Source organism: Ruditapes philippinarum, unplaced genomic scaffold (assembly GCF_026571515.1).
Source record: "Ruditapes philippinarum isolate M1 unplaced genomic scaffold, ASM2657151v2 ctg803_1_1_1_1, whole genome shotgun sequence".
Classification (NCBI taxonomy): domain Eukaryota; kingdom Metazoa; phylum Mollusca; class Bivalvia; order Venerida; family Veneridae; genus Ruditapes; species Ruditapes philippinarum.
The window spans coordinates 68691-89965 of NW_026866327.1; the positions used below are offsets into that span (position 1 = coordinate 68691).

The 21275-nt window shown below is 31.5% G+C and overlaps 1 long non-coding RNA gene across 1 annotated transcript in view; it reads right to left on the bottom strand.

Moving 5' to 3' along the window:
* The window catches only part of LOC132732134 (uncharacterized), a 47680-nt gene that overhangs the window by 20627 nt on the left and 5778 nt on the right, over positions 1-21275 (bottom strand). Inside the window, exons 2-3 of the long non-coding RNA XR_009625990.1 lie at positions 19332-19505; positions 1034-1087 (exon numbers count right to left, since the gene is read on the bottom strand). This is a non-coding gene — a long non-coding RNA (uncharacterized LOC132732134). The remainder of the gene's footprint in view (positions 1-1033; positions 1088-19331; positions 19506-21275) is intronic.

Genomic DNA, 21275 nt, shown 5'->3' on the forward strand with positions numbered 1-21275 from the left:
TATACACTTATTCATAAAATTTCATAAGGCTTATGTTGACATATTTACGATTTAATTGTAACCTAGAAGCATATATATTTAGCCCTTGTCTTAACAATGTGCTGGGCTGCCGGTCAGCAATGTATGTTTTCCTTTTGTGTAAAAATGTCATATTAATTTCTTTGCCGCTGTATAAGTGACTTGATGATTGACGTTGATTTGCTAAAGATTCTAGCACTTTCTTCCATTCTTGTTTTTTTCTACGCCGGAAGCGGTGTCGACGTAATAAACGTCTATCTAAGAGATTCCTGGGCTAAAACAAAGTATTTTTCAGAAGTGCCAATAGAGACGAACCTTATTATTTATTTTTAATGTAAGCGCATGATAACTTATTAACGTTCTCGAAACGTTTTTATTTTGCGTATGTTTTAACGTGCGTATATTGTTAAGTGTATTTCGTTTAGCGTATATCGTTTTTCCGTTCGTCTGCGTATTTCGTTTGGTACAGCGGGCATATAACGTTCGTTCGTAAAGCGTGTAACGTGCGTGCATTTTTTAAGAGCGTACTGAAATGTTCGACATACAAACACAATAAAAACGTTATAATAATATTGCTTAGTAAGTATGTATAACGTTCAAGTGAATACCTGTTTCTGTTTAAGAGAACATTCAAATGTAAATTATAGAATATTTTCTTCTCAAAAGAGGGCATAACATGTATTGAACGGCAGCATTTTGCCTTTTGATATTGCTTGCGATTTGTTATAAACATCTCCGCTTTAAATAAAGATATATTATACTATCAATCAACTAAATGGCAACTAATGACCATAAGATATGAGGATACATATGATAGAGATAGACAATAGCATGTGTTTGATTTCTTTTAAAAGTGGTAGGAGGATAAAAGAAATGCCTGTCATTTAATTGTCTGTTCATCCTAAACATTGTGTGCGTGTCCGTTCAAAATATGCTTTACCCTTGAAGTGATTCTTGAAATTATTTCAATAAATCTGTAAAAATAATATCTCTAAACATATCTTAAGTGTCTTACCATTCTGAATGGCTCAATGTAAGTGTCACTTTTAGGTGCCCTGGTTTGACGACTCTAAAAATAAAAAAGTGTTTTTTTCTTCAGGATTTTCAGTTTAATTCTTTTTACACATATTCTCTAGTCACTAGAAACAGAGAAAAAAAGAAAAAGAAACAACAGTGTTAAACTGCCAGTAAATACTGGTTACGAACTACATGTATACGGCTGTTATTTTGTTTCTCCCTACGAAATCTAAATGTGGATAATTTACTGCACCAAAATCAAAAAAAAAAATTATCTTCATGATAGTCATGCTAGTAGTATCATAATTATATAAAAGTTTTATCTTAAAGGGAGGCTGTTCAATCAACTCAACATAATACAGTTCAATATAAACACCTGGAAATAAGTTAAGCACACCCTGGAAATTTTAAATTGGTTGTAATTGAAAGCACGGTCATAAAATGACGACTTAATTTAGCTAAAAATAGTTATTCTTTAGTAGAGATACCAATTAAGTAATTATAAACGATAATATTAGTTTATTCTTTGTCAAATTAGTGAAGCATAAGCAAATGTGTTTATTTTTTTACCAAAAATGTTACAGTTTATAAGTATGGTGTTGGAGTGTTTACAAAACATTAACTGGTGGATATTTTGTTAAATGTTGACGATAAAGGTATTAGCATCCTAATGCATTACCTCCGCTTTGAAGAGTATTCAAATAGGCTAGAACTGCTGTTAACTACATTGAAAATGAGGGCCATGGGTTCAATTCCCAGAAGGGTCAATTTTTTTTCTTTCTTTTTTTTTCTTTTAACATTATTTATGTATCTCTCATGTCCCATTTGGAATGAAAAAAGTGTTTAATTTTGATTTTTTTAATTTATATAGGTATTTATTGGCTAAATCATGCTAAATCTAGTAATAAATATGGTACCTGATATTTTCAAAGTGTAATCTAATCAAAACTAAACGGTAAAAGTACCTCATATTTTTCAAGATCAACCAATATACTTTTTTAAAAATTTAGGGAAACTTTGAAAACAGGCACTCATTTGAGTGAATTTTAAGATTTTTTTTAATTAGGCTCCCTTAGTAGAAAAATGGTCAGACATGTGGTAAAAATATGTGAGGTAGGGTAACATTTTTATACAGATTTCATACATTTTAAGTAGAAACCATAATTTTGCTTATGTGGATTGTTCACTGAATGGTACTATTCGTTCCTTACCAAAACTAATGGGAAAACATTTTTCATTAGAATGTTATTGCATATTATTCAAAGGTTCCTCATTTCTAAAAAAGGGCCCTCATAACATCCTAGCTTGAGTTCAGAAAATTGGCCATAACTTGATTTCCGTACGGTAAACTTTGTTTAAATTTTGCATACAGGTGTACTTTATGGTACACATCTGACCTATGATGTCAATTTTTTAGTTCCTGATAGTGCCCATTAGGGTCCTAATACCTGAAGTAACCTTAAATACATCTTAATAACGTTTGTAACCGCCACGTTCCCGGATGCCAGCCTCAACCCTTCTCCAAGGCGTCTTATGTGATGTTGAGGTACATTTTGCATTTCTTTGAATCAGAACTATAGCAGGCTTTGGAACGGTGGTGATGTGCTTCACTTATTTCCAGGTGTTTATTTGTAGAACAAAATATTGATTCTTGATATTGTTATGTCAATATTTTGTAACATTCTTCTTTTTGTTATTGATTTTCAAAAAAAAAACGATAATCAAGATCAACAAGGCAAAGGCAACGTTCACAGGACGCAGCGCCCTGACACACCAAAGTAGGGCACCAAACTAAAACCGGGGGGGGGGGGTGATATTAGGGCGGCGAAAGGAGAAGGACACATTATGTGTGAAATAATAAAAACTAAAAGTTGAAGGGCCGTTATGTGAAATGAGGGGTTATACAATGGGAGAGGGGTGAGAAAATACCAACCGTCAACGACAATTCAACAAAGCAAACATCACAAAACATGTAAACATTCAAAACAAGTAACAAATCAGACATGAAAAACACGTGAAGGAACACAGAGGGTACCGCCTGAAATGGTCAGTGGTGGTTACACCAAGTCATGCATTTTTCATTCATTGCGTGAATGCAGAGAGATGTGGCTAAAATGCCAATAGTTCACTGATTTCATGACCTTTTTCAGAGCTTACAGAGGTAGCATATACCTACTATCACCTGACCTCATCATTGCTCTCTATTTCCCCAATGATGATTGTTTTAAACTGATATTTTGACTAATCTATAACCTGTTTTGCAATAAAACTGTTGGAACTCTGAAATGCGTATGTTTTCTTATCTTAAAATCCAAATTAAGTGCATATTTGTCAATCCCAGCACGTATATTTAATGGATATAATCCAAATTACCTTGTATTGTTTGATTATATGTTACAGGGTGGACAGACAAACACTCATTGATCACAATTTAAGTCTTAGTTGTTTACCTAGGTTCATGTAAGATTTTATTGAAAATTCAAGATAAGAAAAACATAGGGATTTCAGAGTTCCAACAGTTTTGACTTACATAACTAACATTTTCACAATTTTCCAGTATTCACGAGGATCATTAGTCTATTTAAAACGTTTATTGTAAATTCTATACCGTAAAAAAACTTGTTTCGCCTGTTTTTCTTAGATTATAAATATTGTTTTGTAAACATATAAAATCCAGTCAGACAATTTATTTGATAATATTCCGCGTTTTTCAAGGGTTTATACCTGGTCATTTACTGTTCTTAAAGTGTTTTTGCAACATTTCGGAACAAGAGAATTTTTTTTAGATAATTAGCTTTTATAAATTGGACAAAAAAATGTTAACCAACGCAGACACACACACCAACAAAAATGTTATGACCAAAGTTCCATCTATTTTCTTTGAAAAGTGGAGGTATTAAAAAAAGAGAAAAAATATAAACAATATAATGACACATAAGTACATCATATTTATTACAATCTCTTCATTTTTAATTATAAAAGAAACGCTTGCCTTTTTATTCAGTCATATTGTTCGTTTATCAACCAATATTTATTTAGTATAAATTGTTAAAACAATCCTGAAATATATTTTCTTCCTATAAAACTTCCTTTTTCAACGTAGCTATTACATAGTGATATATGCTGAAATTTGGTGACATTTTTTACCAACTGCCCATGGACCTAAGTGGAGTTCCTATAAACGAATCGTTTGTTCTGTTCATTTTTGTCCAGAGCTATGTTTTTGTTGCAGGTTTCACAGAACGAGTCATTTAATTTTCCATCAACAAAAAGAAGGTACTGTTACCACTGAGCGGATTAAGTGAATGTCTGTTTCATATCGGTTTCAGAGAATATTTAAATTAATTTAAGAACATTTTCTAACCAAAAGGAGACATAACATTTATCGAGTGCGCACTTTTTCGAGGTTGTCTGTGAACATTTATAACATGCCTGCTTTGGTTAAAGACATTTTATACTATTATCATAGTATTTATCAACTAAAGGCCATAAGAAGTGGGATACATATAGAAGAGATAGGCAATAGCATGTGCGTTTAATTTCCTTTAAAGGTAGAAGGAGGACTTTAGAATTGTCTGACATTCATCTATCTGTCTATCCTAAATATTTTGTGCAGGTCCGTTCCAATATTTGTTAACCTTGAAGTGATTCCTGAAACTATTTCAATAATCTGTAATAACATATCTTAATTGTCTTACCATGCTGAGTGGCGAAAAGTGAGCGTCACTGAAAGGTACCATGACATAACGACCCTGAAAAAGTGTATTTTCAAGAATTTCAGTACATATTCTAACACTCTTCGTGACTTTGTCATTATACACATATGAAGGGGTTCAACTGCCAATAAATACTGGTTACTGACTACATGTATATATAGTTGGGCGGGAAACTGTGAAAATAGCGCAAATGGCGATACAAGCATGACATTTTCAGGAAATAATCTTAAGACCAATGTCATGTAGATTTAAAAAGTGCTCATTCAAGATGGCCTTCATTTTCAATATGGCCGCCATAAAACTTTGAAGTACATAATAGCTCAACCATTCAAAGTTTTTATAGCATTTATAACGTTTCTCTTTTTCAAAAATTCAAATCTTACACAATTCCGCTGTCATACCTCTTCAGAATCCAATATGGCGTCAAATATGGCCGACGATTTTGTACAAAACTGTATTATTATTTTTAAAGTGTAAATTCTTGCACAAATTAAGTTAATTTAAAAAAAGTGTTTTAAACATGAATATAAATATTCAAATTATATGCTAATCACACTGAAAGTAAGCTTTCTTAAAGTTTTTGTCTACGAAATATCTTTAAAATTATCAAGAAAAAAACAACAATTTTTGCATATTTGTCTAATATAGTATTCTAAATTTATGTACAAAAGTTATTTTATTTCTGAATCTGTATTTAAAACTCAATTTACACTTCACCATGTGTTTATTGTAAAAATAATAAAATTAACCATAAAATCTGTTTTATATTTTGTGAAAATTGGTGGGGTAAATATATCCGAAATTAATTGAAAAAGAACAAAGTTTATATAGATACAGGTGAATTCTTTGCTTTATTAACTTTTCTATGAACTCTTAATTGTTAATTGTAAAGATATATAAGAAGACAATAAATTAACAAAACATGTTTAAAATGGCAAACATGTACATGCATGTAAGGAAGTCCATTAACGCATATTATTGACTCCTTCACAATTTCACATTAAAAATATAAAAATTGCCTAAAAGCCAACGCAATGAGATAATGATTTTTCCATTCAATTCTTGTACATATATAGTAAAATTAAGGCTTATTCAGCATCATTTCAACTATGTGATGTGAAACAGATATATCAATGATATTGCTTGGCCTGCATGCAGTTTTTGATAAGTTAAGACATTTTCTTAATTATTCATATCTCATACTTTCAATAAGAGGATAATGGTGACCTTAGATCACTCACCTAAGGTCGTTGGAAAAAGTCACAATTCTTTAATAAAGGTTTGTAATATGATCAATTTTGGCGTGTCAAGTATGTCATAACATACATGTACATGATGTTATAGAATATTTGTATCAGGTAGCTTTAAAACAAACATGCCCAATATATAGGTTATCAAAATTGTTTCATACGAGAGGACTTAAATAACCATAACCGTATTCATATATGAGTCGATATACACTTTCTGACCTCTAGTGCTTGGTAAATTTTGAACATCTTGTCCGTGTTAAATCAAATATGTGTAGACTATCTCAAAAATATGATGATACAAGATTAATGTATATGCCTTGGATACTGCAGGTTAAGAGAAAACATATTTATAACAGTAGTCTTGTAAATTTAGTGATACCCATTGCAAAGCCACTTTTGACTGCAGCATACAAATTTATTTACATCCTAAAATATCTTAGTTTTAGTCATTGTAGTTTAACATTACAAGTTTTTCTATACACGTTTATAAATACAGGTGGTTATATGAGCATGATTCATTATATATGTAAATAAAGGAATAAGGTGAGGCAAAATTATTATTGCTATGGTCTATGCAGTGTGCTTTTTAAGAAGATTATTGAAACTTTTTACGGTGAACATCAATATACATTAATTGACCGAAACGCGTTTCATGTAAGTTTGAAAGAGGTCTTCTCTACTTGACCAGGTATACTGACTATCTAAGCTCTAGGCACTGAAATTTTTCCAAACGAGGACTTCAATGTGGTTTCTTACACAAGTCTTAAAAACCTGTGTCCCTCATGGCGGGCCTATAAATCATGCTCCTGTAGTCCAAATGGCTTTCCCTAGGATGTCACTTAATTCACGTTGACTTATTTCTTGAAAATCTTATCTGAAACTACAGTTCACAGAGCAGAACAAATATCGTATATCATCACATTACAAGTCTTATTGTGAGTTCCAATAGCCTAATTATTGGGCATTTTTCTTATCAAACAGTTTATAAATCATGAATATAAAAATACTCATTATGATTATGATTAAACGCCAGTTTTAACGAATTATAACCCTTTTCAAGCAGTGGATCTTAGGGGAGTGATCTAGGGTCATCAATTCTCTCTTGTTTAAGATGGAAAATAAAATATGAATAGTCTTTGAAATACATTTAGTCATCAGCAACGTTATGTGGGTCAAACTATATTATGTATCCCTTTTTCACTTCACATACATTAATAGCATGTATCAGTCGGCTTATTTTTACTATGTATCTTTTGAAAATAGCAAGTCCTAAGATACGTTAATAGAAATGCACAGTGCTAATTCAATATTACTTGATAACAATGATATGAAAGAAAATATAACTTTGAGTCATTCTGTTACAAGCCTTTAGCAAGACTATGATATCAAATTGAAAATTCATTGGGTAAGCTTTAAGGCAATTTTTATCATTTCATAAAGAATTTGTGCAGGCGTTAATTGTTTTTGTAAATAGACAACATTTCACTCAAGTACAGGTATGATTTTACCTAGCTCATGTTTGTTTAACACGTGTTTATGTATATTCAGTCTAGAAGTCTACTTTCTGAACAATTGACAAATTATTTTAAAGATCTTGCAGGAAGTAATTGTAGGTTGTTTACCACATTTAAGTGAAATTATATATATGTTTATAATTATGCTTCTTAAACAATTTTCAAACATCGGAGAATATGTAAAATATGCACTGCGAATATTTTTGCATACTATATGTAATCATTAAAATATATGCATTCATTTCTTATTGAAAAATTTGGCTTAGACTTTATAGAAAATAATTTTTTATTTCCTCCCTTTATTTACATGAAATGTTAAATTCGGTAATATCTTTATAAATAATGCTTTTTTGGAACTTACAAAATTAATAAATCTTAAATTGAGCGTCATATTTATTATATAAAACCATAAACAATTGTTTTACAGGATCTTTAAGAATACTAAGAATATTAAGAACAAGTTAAATCATGCATACAAATTTTAAAATTGAATGTATACAAATGATCGTATGTGCATTTATTGATATTTAAGCACACCATGTAGACCTGAAGGATGACAAAAATATCTTAATACAATAAAAATACTACTTAACAGTGAACATTTGCATAAGAATACATAAAAAGAATATTACCTACCTTTGCAATTTCGTTATTTTGTATTACAATTTTTGGATAAATTACCCCTCCCACTTTGACAAAGTATAAAACCTTCAGATTGTATGATTTTGTTACATTCATACAACGAAAAATAGTGTAAAATGAATATCAAATACACTATAAGAAACTAAGTAACTTTTTTAAATTTTGTATATAGACCTAGGAAACCATGTTGGAGCAAAATGCCAAAGAATGGCACTTTTTAAAAATATTTTTAGATATATTTTTTTTACAAAACCTTAACTTGACTAACAGTATGTTTAACATATTACTTGATTTGTTCTGGTTTGTCTAAACACTTTTATATTGAAATAAGCATACTTTGTGCAACAAAATTATACTACAAAAGAGTCAGTTTTGCCTAAAATCGTTGGCCATATTTGACGCCATCTTGGATTCTGAAAAGGTATGAAAGCAAAATTTTGAAACATGTGAATTTTTAGAAAAGGGAAACTTAAGACATGCTTTAGTGTAAATTTCAAGTCTGTACAAAAATAATACGGAATGAGCTATTATGTACGCAAGAGCTATACGGCGGCCATTTTGAAAATGGTGGCAATCTTGATTGAGCAGAGATATTATAATGAGCTTATACAATAAAATATTCTATTGATCACATACAATCAATAAAAATACATTTAGACGTCATTTAGGGTCCGTCTCACAATTAGTGTGAAATGTACTTGGTAATTATGAAAATTTAATAATTCTTATTTACTTACTGGTCAATCATTAAAATGAAAAATGAGAATAACAAGAGCCACCGCCGGACGGGGGCAACGCTCGACTTTTTACTTTCTCAAAAAGCAAACAAACAAATGTTTGAACAAAATCTTAACGGTTCCTTTTTATAAAATTAATCAGTCTGTCTTGTCACATTAGTTTTGTCTAAATAGAAACACGCAATTCTATAAATAGAAAATTCTATAAATCGAAACACGCAATTTTATAAATAGAAACACGCAATTCTAAAAATAGAAAATTCTATAAATAGATACATGTGGTTGGGTCACGTGGTTGACACATGATGTCACGTTGTGGTGTCACGTTGTAAAGTCAAGTGGTGGTGTAACCTGCAGGAGTCACGTGGTGAAGTCACGTGGAAGAGTCACGTGGTGGAGTCACGTGGCGGAGTCATGTGGTAGAGTCACGTAGTAGTGTCACGTGGTAGAGTCACATGGTGAAGTCACGTGTTTAAGTGACGTGGTGAAGTCACGTGGTAGAGTCACGTGGTGGAGTCATGTGGTGGAGTCACGTGGTGAAGTCACATGGTAAAGTCACGTGGTAGAGTCACGTGTTGAAGTCACGTGGTGAAGTCACGTGGTGAAGTCATGTGGTGGTGTCATATAGTGCAGTCATATAGTGGAGTCATGTGGTGTCACGTGATGACACGTGTTGATGTTGTTGATATATATATATATATATATATATATATATATATAATATTATATATATATATATTATGTATCTCATCATCATCAACAACATCAACATGTGTATATATTATATACAGACACACACACACACAAATAAATATATCTGGTCATCAAATCTGAGAAAATTCAGTAATTTAATCTTCAAGGTCAAGGTCATTAAAGAGCCAAAGTGTTTGATAAACAACAAGGTCTCGTCCTTAAGTATGTTCTGTTATAATATGGAGTTGATGCCTTCAATAATAGCAAAGAAACAGCCAGTTACAGCCAAAGCAATGAAAATTTCAATAATTTGAACTTCAAAGTCAAGATCATTAATGAGTGAAGGTCAATGTCTGTCTGTTTATTTTTAAGGGATATCCTTGAAGATTATTATGTTCAAGTTTGAAGACAATCCATTCAAAAATAACAAAGTTACAGCTAATAACAGCATGAACAAGCAAATTTTGGACTTTTAACCTTGAAGGTCAAGGTATTTATGGATGAAGGTCAAGGTTAGTGTGGTCTACTGAAATGTCTTGTCCTAAGGGTTGTTGTGGCCAAGTATGAAGACAATAAACCAAGAAATAAAAAAAATATGATCCAGGTACAAGTTTGCGAACGGTAACGGCAACGGCAACGCCGCCGCGACTATTGCAATACCTCTACTTTTTTTCAAAAAAAAAAGTCGAGCTAAAAATGGTGTCAAAAAGGCAATTTTACTAGCAAACCATAATTTAAAATAATCAAAATCATTTGAAGTGAAAATATCAGTCACCGCTTTATAAATTCTAACACACAAAGATTTAATTAATTACCATGATATACTGTCGTATTATATATTTTTAAGAGAAAAAGCAACGCGTCGTAGGGGAGCGGAAACACTAGCTAGAAGACTATAAAAATGGTTCTTTGCTTATTAATGTTTAATTTTCATGATTCTGTAGTTGTCTGAATTATGTCCATTGGTATGTATCACGTTTATTAAAAAATAATTGAATTTACCAGGTTCGATGGGATACAAAAGTATGTTACCCTTCTTCGTGCGCTAAAACTTTCCGTAGGTTTCAACTTTCACAAGAAATCTCCAAATACTACATTATCATGCAAATCTGACAAGAAATATAAAGAATGGAAAACTATTTACTATACGTTCAGCATTGGTTTGCTTGTTACCACAGTGTCTACTTCAACTAGCTCTCTAGCTAATGAGAGAACCGAGGAAAATGTAAATTATAAAAATATAATATCATGCTTTCTAGTTAGACCAATCAAACGTAGGCCTATACACTATAAACTCATAAATACAGATTTATATTTCCGTCTCACAATTTAACAAAATGTTCTGAAATACCGGCAGTGATTTGATATTGTTAAGAATAAGTTTGAATCAGCGCGTTCAATAAGCGACAATAAGTGTGTTACTCAATCTGTTACATATAATTATTATGTTAATATGAAGGGGAGATCGAGTCAAAGAGAAACACCGAGTGACGTTCTCAAAATATACAATACGCGGTATTTTTCTCCCGCGAAAAAAAATGCTAGATCTATTGTTTTTTCACTGAATATTTTCAAATTTCAGGAAGGCTAAAATTATTGAAAACGTCCACCGGCGGCAGGGGGACACCCCCTCCCGCACGCTCCCCCTCTCGGCACTTTGTGCCTCGCTTTGCGTATAATTTTTCAAGCCCTACCTACGCCCCTGTGTTATCAGTTACAACGTACCGATGATTATTATCTTAAATTACTTTTGTTTGCTCAATATTTGCGCAGCATTCGAACTTCTGGTATCATCTCTGTTTCTCGTGGTCTGATGAAAACGGTCGTACATTGCTGTCATTTACTTATACGGCACACAACAAGGAAACTTATTTCTTTTGGGCTAATATGCTATGTATCACACTGAAAAGTGTGCTTCACATTTGTGAAAACATTGCAAATTTTCATTGCTCAGTGTGGTCTATAGCATTCAATCAAACATTTATCATATATACAGTAAAGTTTCGGGTTTTTTTTGTTTTTTTTTTAATTTATAAGAGAGGGGACTTACATAATGCCATTACAATAAAACATATAGAAAATTATTTTTTTATTACAGATACTATGATATATACATGTATAGGATCTCAGGTGTAAAAATATGATGTAAACGATTAAAGAAAAAGTTACAAACCTTTTACGAGAGTTTAAGAATGTTTTAAGTAATGACAACTAATGTTAGTTTATTGTTATTAAACAACAAATCGCTTTCAAATTATTATAAATAAATAGAGTTAAATAAAAGTTATATCGCCAGCACAATATTTTTTTTCAAAGAGTTCAATCAAATTTAATAATGATCCCACACAAATATATCTTTCAGATATAGTCATATGGGATTATATAATTTGCATCAGTAACTGATGAAAGAAATTTATAAAAGAAAAAAGGCCTTTGAGAAATAAAAATAAAGGAATTCTGGGGAATAATAATTTATTTTGGCCTTTGAAGTTATACTTAAATTTAAGGCGCGTCACTGAAAAAAAAAACAACAAACACAAGAAAAACTTACGTTATATAGGTACATATTTTTTTCTTGTGCATTTTGGCGATTAATACAGTTAAAGGGATTAAGTATTTTGTATGGAAGTAAATATACTACTTTGTTTACATTTTGCTACTTTTATGACAAATTATTTCACATTTTAGCGCTACTTTCTTCATGTAAGAAGCATTAAACAAGCTCTGAAACCATTATTTAAATGTTTTAAAGCAGCACACCTCAAGATTCATGCTTTAATGAAAATTTGAAAATGTATTTAACGGTATAATATTGTAAAGTTACCAGAAGAATGCAATTTAGACATTATCAATGCCACTTACAACCTATGTAAATTACTATAAAGAGGTCAAAATGTGCAAAGATAGCACTTACTGCGTTAGTAACGCAGTAGAAATAATATTATAGTTATACATATACATACTAAAAAATTCGGTCATTAATGTCACATAACATGTAAATTTTGAATCTTTATACCTACTACACTTTTCTCAGGTTTTGATTTTATCGAAATATTTTTGCTCATCTGTAGGCGTGTAGCTTTAAAACCTGATCTCGGTCATGTTTCTCATTTTTAAAGAAATAATAATATATTCATTTTAAAGACATAATGTGCCCTTTTTCTCGACAGAAAAAAAACGTGGTTATACCTAGCGAGGTCGTGTGATTTATCTATGATTATATTTAATTATTTTTGTGTGGAAATCTTTATAATGACGTTGACAATGTTCAACACATATTTATTTAAGGTATTTAAATGTGTTTTAACGTGAAGAGATATACAAATGCAAAAGTTTAAACGAACACAGAAATGAACAATGAAACTCTATAAAGTTTATCTGTTCCTGAGAACATTAGCTATATGCTCCATTGGCGCCGCATCAGTGGCCTCGTCTGCCTCGTGGAGCGGCGTTGCAGGTCTCCACAATTGTTTTGCTGTTAATCTTGCCACATACAGAAATTAACTCGTTCTGTTTGTCGGGCGAAGCGGTTTTCGAGCGAGCATTACCGTGATCAAGGTGGCCCCGTAAAAAACGTATTATGCTTCATAGTTATTTATGGATTAATACTCTTTAGGTTATATTATTACTGGAACTTATTACCTAAATACTTCGAAGATCTATATTTATATTAGCATCAATGATATAATTAGAGCTACATCTATATAAATTTTAGAACCATGCCTCAAAACACTCCAACACCACCCACGCCTATACCCTTTAGTTTTCTCACCGTGTTTAGTATATTTGAATTTTCGTTTTCCTGGATCAATGTTACGCACGTGCGTAGGTGCGTAACGCTAGCTACGCCCCTGGTTATATGTAATAAATGGAAGAAGAATTGTACTGTTGTAGATTCATGTCATTTAGTGTGTTTAAAATTATTTAAATGTTATCAAAAGTTTTATTATTAATATATGAATTGAAGATGTAGTTGCAAAATCTGGGTATACAAAAATTATTTTAAATGCTACCAAGACAAATTCATCTAAACGCTTAAAATTGTCTGTTTGAGGTTACATATGCCTAACCGCCCTCTGTCAATGCCGCAACTGGAATAATCCATAAAAAGCGCGAGGCATTTTTGTTACGTCATATATTTCGTAAATTGTTGTTGACGTAATAAAGTGTTTTTTTGTTGTTTTTTTTTTCGTCAGGAAACCATTTTCAAGAGTTATAAACATTGTGATGTTGACAACTAAAATTGATGGGCCGTTCTTGAATTATTGATTTGGAACATGCTGAATTATGATGTGTTTCATTTACATATTTCTTTTGCTAACCCAGATAACTCCACAAATTGGACAATGTTTTAATTAACAAGTTAAAAAATCTAGATCATCATAAGTGTAGGAGTCATGTCATTCAGGAGTTTTGAAGTAAAATCGTACGATCTACGGAACTGTATAGATACTAGCAATGAAGAAATTTTTAGAATGCGAATTTGTTGTGACGTTTAAAAAAATAAGATCTATTTCGAAATTCATAGCCCTGGATTCTATTCAGCTTAAAGTAAGTGCAATTTCTAGATCTACTCCATGTGACTCGGTGTTCTTGTTGCTTATTTTTCATTTTTTAAGGTTTTCCATTATGTATTGCGATCTTGTAGATCCAGCTTTGTAAAATAATCATGAAACGACCCCGAGAACCTTATGTATTTTTTAGAAACATGACACGTGCTTTCTCCCGTTCATCTTCAAATGAAGAGTACTTCGACAATGGCTACGGAAAATAAACAACAGAGATTTACTATAGAGAAAACAAAATTTGCCTTCACAAGAAAAGTAGACACTTTAGAATAAAATCCTGAAAATTATCTAGGGTGACTTTTTTCAGTTTACAAAAATAGTTATTTTTTCATTCAACCTCGTTTTGTTAATTCATACCAGGCAAAAGTTCATTTCAATTTTTAATGGGACATACTATAATATATGCAATTTACTTTGGGAGCAGGAATGAATTTATTAGCCCCCGCCATGTTATGGCCAGGGCATATAGTGTTAACCTGTTCCGTCATTCAGTCCTTCCGTCATTCTGTCATTCTGTCATTCCGTCATCATCAGTTTCCGTTCATTATCTTAGTGACGGTTGCACACATTCAACTCAAATTTGGTTATGGTTTGATGATTTTTGGCAGAGTTATGCCCCTTTAACTTTAAAATAATATGAAATTTTCAGTTTCCGTTCATTATCACCCCAACGGTACAACACATTCAATTTAAACTTGACATATGGATATGACATGAGAAAATACAGGTCAAGTTCGAATTTGCTCATGGTTCGATGATTTTTGGCAGAGTTGTACCCCTTTTACTTTGAAAATAATATGAAATTTGCAGTTTCCGTTCATTATCTCCTCAACGGTACATACATTCAACTCAAACTTGACATATGGAAATGACATGAAAAATACAGGTCAAGATGGAATTTGGTCATGGCTCGATGATTTTTGGCAGAGTTATGCCCCTTTTACTTTGAAAATAATATGAAATTTTCAGTTTCCGTTCATTATATCCCAAACAGTACAAGACATTCAACTCAAACTTGACATATGGATACGTCAAAGAAATGCGCAGGTCAAGTTTAAACTTGGTTATAGTTCGATGATTTTTGGCAGAGTTATGCCCCTTTCACTTTGAAAATAATTTGAAATTTTCAGTTTCTGTTAATTATCTCCCCAACGGTACAACACATTCAACTCAAATTTGACATATGGATATGTTTTGGAACGCCAGGCCAAGTTCGAATTTGGTCATGGTTTAATGAACTTAAGCAGAGTAATACCCCTTTCACTTTGAAAATAATATGAAATTTACAGTTTCTGTTCATAACCCAACAGTGTTACATATTCAACTCAAATTTGACATATGGATATGTGAAAGGAATTGGCCAGTCAAGTTTGAATTTGGTCATAGTTCAATGATTTTTTGGCAGAGTTATGTCCCTTTCACTTTGAAAATAATATAGATACATCTTAGGAATAAGTAGTTTAAGTTTGAATTTGGTCGTGGTTTAATGATTTTTGACACACTTATCTTTCCTGAATGTTGGAAAATTTTTGATTTTTCAGTTTCAGCACTTATACTTTTGTAGAAATGTATGTAGCCATTATTTTGGCAACAGATATGCAATATGCTATTTTCAAAAGTTTAAGACTGAATAATTTCAGTGCCTTGAACTTTGTATGAAAATGGTTTGTGTTAACATTGAAAACTTTTAAGGGCTTTGAACTTAAAATAAAAAAAAATAATTTGTGCAAACAAATTTGGAGCTAAATATTATAACAACTGAAATTTTGGCTGCATGCGGGGGCATCCGTGGCATGATGACACATCACATTTCTAGTTTTAATGAGGAATCATTTTGATACTAGTTACGCTTTGTAAAATAACAAAGTATTAAAGATCCTGTATGTTGTAATTAAGTAAAATGTTATATAGGTATATAATTATGCTTCTTAAACAATTTCAAAACATCGAAGAATATGTAAAATACGTACTGCAAATAATTGTCCACATTTTATGTAGTTATTAAAACATATGCATTCATTTCTCATTGGAAAAATTTGACTTAGATTTTATAGAAAATAAATTTCTAATTAACTCCCTTCATTGACATGAAATGTAAATTCGGTTTAATCTTTACAAATAATCTTTTTGGATCTTACAATATTGATAAATCTTCATTTGAGCATTATATTTATGGTATAAATCCATAAAAAATATGTTACATGTCTTTAAATAAGATAAGTAATAGTACATTTTACATACTTGTTCTATTTCTCTATTTAATTGTTTTCTTTTGTGTTGGTTTTTATTCACATGCAAGCTAACATGACATATATATTAAACGAACCATAACTTAAATAATTTCCAACCACTTACAATTAAATATTTTCTAGGTTAAGTACTTGTTGACTTTTCGTAACGTTTAAAATATGAATATTCGATTAATATTGTCAACACAATTAATCAGTCGGTCTTGTTTATTGGAAAATGTTTAGAATAAAATGTTAATCAGCCTTAAATATATAAAGACTGCCCCACTCTTTTTATGAAATGAACGTTACAGGTAATTTTTAACGGATTTTTTCGATATTGACGAAAATTTCGTTTGAATCCATGCGTTGTTTTTTGTTAATGTGAAAAAATATATAATTAAAGGAATTATGGCAAAATAAAAACTTATTTTGACATACGTACACTTGTTCACTCATTTATAATTTTGGATGGGCATAATGTCACTTTAAGCATCATGAAATGTAAAATTTGCAATTAGGCAGTCATCATAGAACCTTCAATACGAACCCTTAGTGCCATACCACGAAAATCAGCATATGGTGCCTTAGCAAAAGAATGGATGTGCCATAAACGAGAAGACAATGGGTTGAACAAAACTAAAAGAATTTTGAAAGGGGATCAGTGGCTATGAAGCCTGCATATCAAAGACAAGATGTGCAAAGACAAATTATAAATCAGGCAGCATATCATAATGATTATTAACTATTTAAGAAGGAATACTGGAACCACAAAACCAGAAAAGATCAAATATAAATTTAAATCACCACAAAACATGCACCCATAAAGTAATGTAATGCTACGACTTATGAAAACATGTCAATTGAAGTATTCCTTGCTTAGATGGAAATGTGTTTAATTATGTCGTTTTGTAATTATCTATTGATATGTTCTTTCAGCAATCGACTAAGATGTCTGTTATAATCAAAGAATGTACCAAACTTAGATTTGACAGTTTATGGGAAAGTAATGTAACTATCTTATTTTAAAGAAGTGATGTATTCCATGTTATTCCAGGTTACACAAATTTCTTTATGTCACATGATTCCAATAGTTCTGTTATTAACAAATTTATATATATTACCAAATAAGAGCACAATATGTCATGCTACATTTTTATGCCCCCGCCATATAATGACCGGGGCAAATAGTGTTACCCTGTTCCATCATTCCTTCTTTCCGTCATTCAGTCCTTACGTCATTCCGTCATTCTGTCATTCCGTCGTCATCAGTTTCCGTTCAATATCTTAGTAACGGTTGAACACATTCAACTCAAATTTACCATATGGATATGTCATGAGAAAAAACAGGTCAAGTTCGAATTTGGTCATGGTTCGATGATTTTTGGCAGAGTTATGCCCCTTTTACTTTAAAAATAATATGAAATTTTCAGTTTCTGTTCATTATCTCCCCATGTGTACAACACATTCAACTCAAACATGACATATGGATATGTCATGAGAAAATACAGGTTAAGTTTGAATTTTGTCATGGTTTGATGATTTTTGGCAGAAATATGCCCCTTTAACTTTGAAAATAATTTGAAATTTTCAGTTTCATTATCTCCCCAACGTCTAAACACATTCAACTCAAACTTAACATTTGGATTAGTCAAAGGAATGCGCAGGTAAAGTTTAAATTTGGTCATGGTTCAATGATTTTTGCAGAGTTATGACCCTTTCATTTATAAAATAATATGAAATTGTCAGTTTCTGTTTATTATCTCCCCAACAATATTACACATTCAACTCAAATTTGACATATGGACATGTCAATGGAATACACAGACCAAGTTCGAATTTGGTCATGCTTCAATGATTTTTGGCAGAGTAATGCCCCTTTCTCCTTAAAAATAGTATGAAATTTTCAGTTTCCGTTCATTATCTCCCCAACGGTACAACACATTCGTGTCAAACTTAACATATGGATATATCATGAAGAAATACAGGTCAAGTTCGAATTTGGTCATGGTTTGATGATTTTTGGCAGAGTTATGCCCTTTTACTTTGAAAATAATATTAAATTTTTAAGTTCAGTTCATTATCTCCTCTAGGGTATTACACATTCAAATCAAATTTGACATATGGATATGTCAAAGAAATGCGCAGGTCAGTTTGAATTTTGTCATGGTTTGATGAATTTTGGCAGAGTGATGCCTCTTTAACTTTGGAAAATTTGGAAAAAGAAAATTTTCAGTTCCACATTCATTATTTCTCCAACATATTCAACTCAAATTAAAGCTATGGATATGTCATAAGAATGCATTGGTCAATTTCGAATTCGGTCATGGTTTGATGATAGCTGACAGAGTTAACCATTTTGAACTTTGAAAACAAATCAGAAATTTTAGGTTTCCGTTCATTATCTCCCCAATGGTTGTACGCATTCAACTCAAATTTAACATATAGATACATCTTAAGAATAGGCAGTTTAAGCTTATATTTGTTCGTGGTTCAATGATTTTGGAAAAACTTATCTTTCCTGAATGTTGGAAAAATTTTGAATTTTCATTTTCAGCACTCATACTTTTGTGGAAAATTAATGTATGTAGCCATTATTTTGGCTACAAATATGCAATATGCAATTTAAAAGGTTAAGACTGAATAATTTCAATTTCAGTGCCTTCAACATTTTATAAAAATGATTTTTGTTAACATTGAAAATTTTTTAAGGGCTTTGAACTTAAAATGAAAAAAAAAATAATTTGTGCAACTAAATATTATAACATCTGATATTTTGGCTGCATGCGGGGGCATCCGTGGCATGATGACACATTTCTAGTTTATTATATACAGCTAATCTATGAACAAATTCCCTATCTTAATTATAGGCAATTTATATCTTAAGAACGAACTCATATATGTTTAATTTGTATTTATGTTTAATAAAACTGAATAAAAACAAATACCTGTACTTGAGGTAATGACTGATCCGAAATGTCGATTTTCTTACAGGATGAAAATATGTTCCCCATTCTGTTATGGTATCACTGGTTGTCTAAAAGGATGTTATGGAATTGTGCAATGCTAACTGTCTACTCTTTTTTAAAGTATATAGTTTTTGTCTGTCACCAATTTCAAACCTGAAAAGGTAAAGACGCAAACAAAATATTTTTGAAATTTCAGATTTTGTTATTTAAATAAGAAAGTGAATCCGTACAATTTATTTTTACTAAATGGCAGTAAAAAATAAAAAGAAATGTTGATTCGAATAAATACATTTTCCTTCTTACAAATTTATATCGGTTTACATCGTCACTGTACATTTGAAAGCGAATGTTTTAAAAATATCAAGCCTATATCTATAACAATTTTATAATAATTTGTACTCCCTGAATTATCAAAAAGGATAAGCAACTATTTATGTTATAAATATACTATAAAACATTGAAGCTTGATATTAAGTAAGAAAGGAAGAACATGAATTTGTCCTGATAAATTGACCTCTTCGTAAGCCTTCCACTTTAAGTAATACTTAATTTATGGAATATGCAAGTATGAATTAGAAATTACTTTCCGGTACCCATCTGTGTTCCTTCTCGTATTTCACATGTGTGTATTGTACATTTTTGCACATTTTGTGATGTCTACCTTTAAAAATATCGCTGTTAATGATAAGTATTTTCTATCCCCCATCTCCCCACTCACCCTTCTCCAGTTTTATCCTTCTCCCCCTTTCCCCCTGATAGTCCTTGTCCCTTTAATTCCATTATAGGCCTGTTTTTATTACTATATCACATAGAACGTGTACCTCCCCTCCCTTCGCCGCCCTTATGTCCTGTGCAGATTTTGGTTTGGCACCTTTTGGGTACCCTACTGTAGTAGTTTCGGTGTGTCGGGTATGAACGTTGCCTTTTGCCTTGTTGATCTTTATTTTTTTTTCCATATTCTATAAACTACATTCATTCAATATAACTGATAAAAAGATATTCATTATATTTCTGTAAATATGTGACATAAAGCAACAAGTATTCAATTCCTTTATTGTTGTTGAACTTTTGACTTAATTATAGCTTTTGCCTCAGCAGGAAAATACATTATCAGGTAGTCTCATTATAAATGTGAAATGATGCTTTGCAACCGTCTATGGAATCCTCCGTGTAAATATGGATCAATTTTTCATGTTCTTCTTTGATTTTCAATACATGTGCCTTAATATTTTAGGAGTTTTTGATATTTTTTTAACTTGGATAGACTAATATAAACTTCTATAGAAATGAAAGTCCACAAAAGAACATCATCTTCGACATTTTGATCTTTAATACGTAGACCGAATGGTTTAATTTCCTTTTTATTTGTTTAAAAAAATCACTGTAATTTAAATTAAGGAATATTTTTAAAGACAATATTTAAACTATTCTATGATACTCGAGCTGCTGCATATTGAAGATAAAGTTGATTTTTTTTTCTACTTAGATAAAGGGAAGGTTCTCCTGCTTTTGCATAGAAACTTTCTCCTGATGATGTTCGAAATGCAAAGTATTAAGCAAATGTAAATATGAATTTCTAGTGTTTAGGGCACACGCTTTTTACAACTTGGGGACCATAAGCCGCTTTTCATGGAATGGCACGGAAGTGTCACATTGAAGGTTCCATGATAACCGCCGTATGAACACATCTGCGGATGTTTCTAAATTCAAAATTTTACTATTTCATGTTTAAATGTTGAATTCTGCTTAAGCCGGTGCTAGAGGGCGTGGACGGTAACTTGCACTTTCCAGTACCGTCCATGAACAGGCTCAATCAAACCGAGCCTGCAACATTTTCAATTTTGCCGTGTTGGGCTTTCTTTAGGGATTCTGTATTTATCTATTTTCTAACTGAACCATATGCAAAAGAACTTTCATTCTATG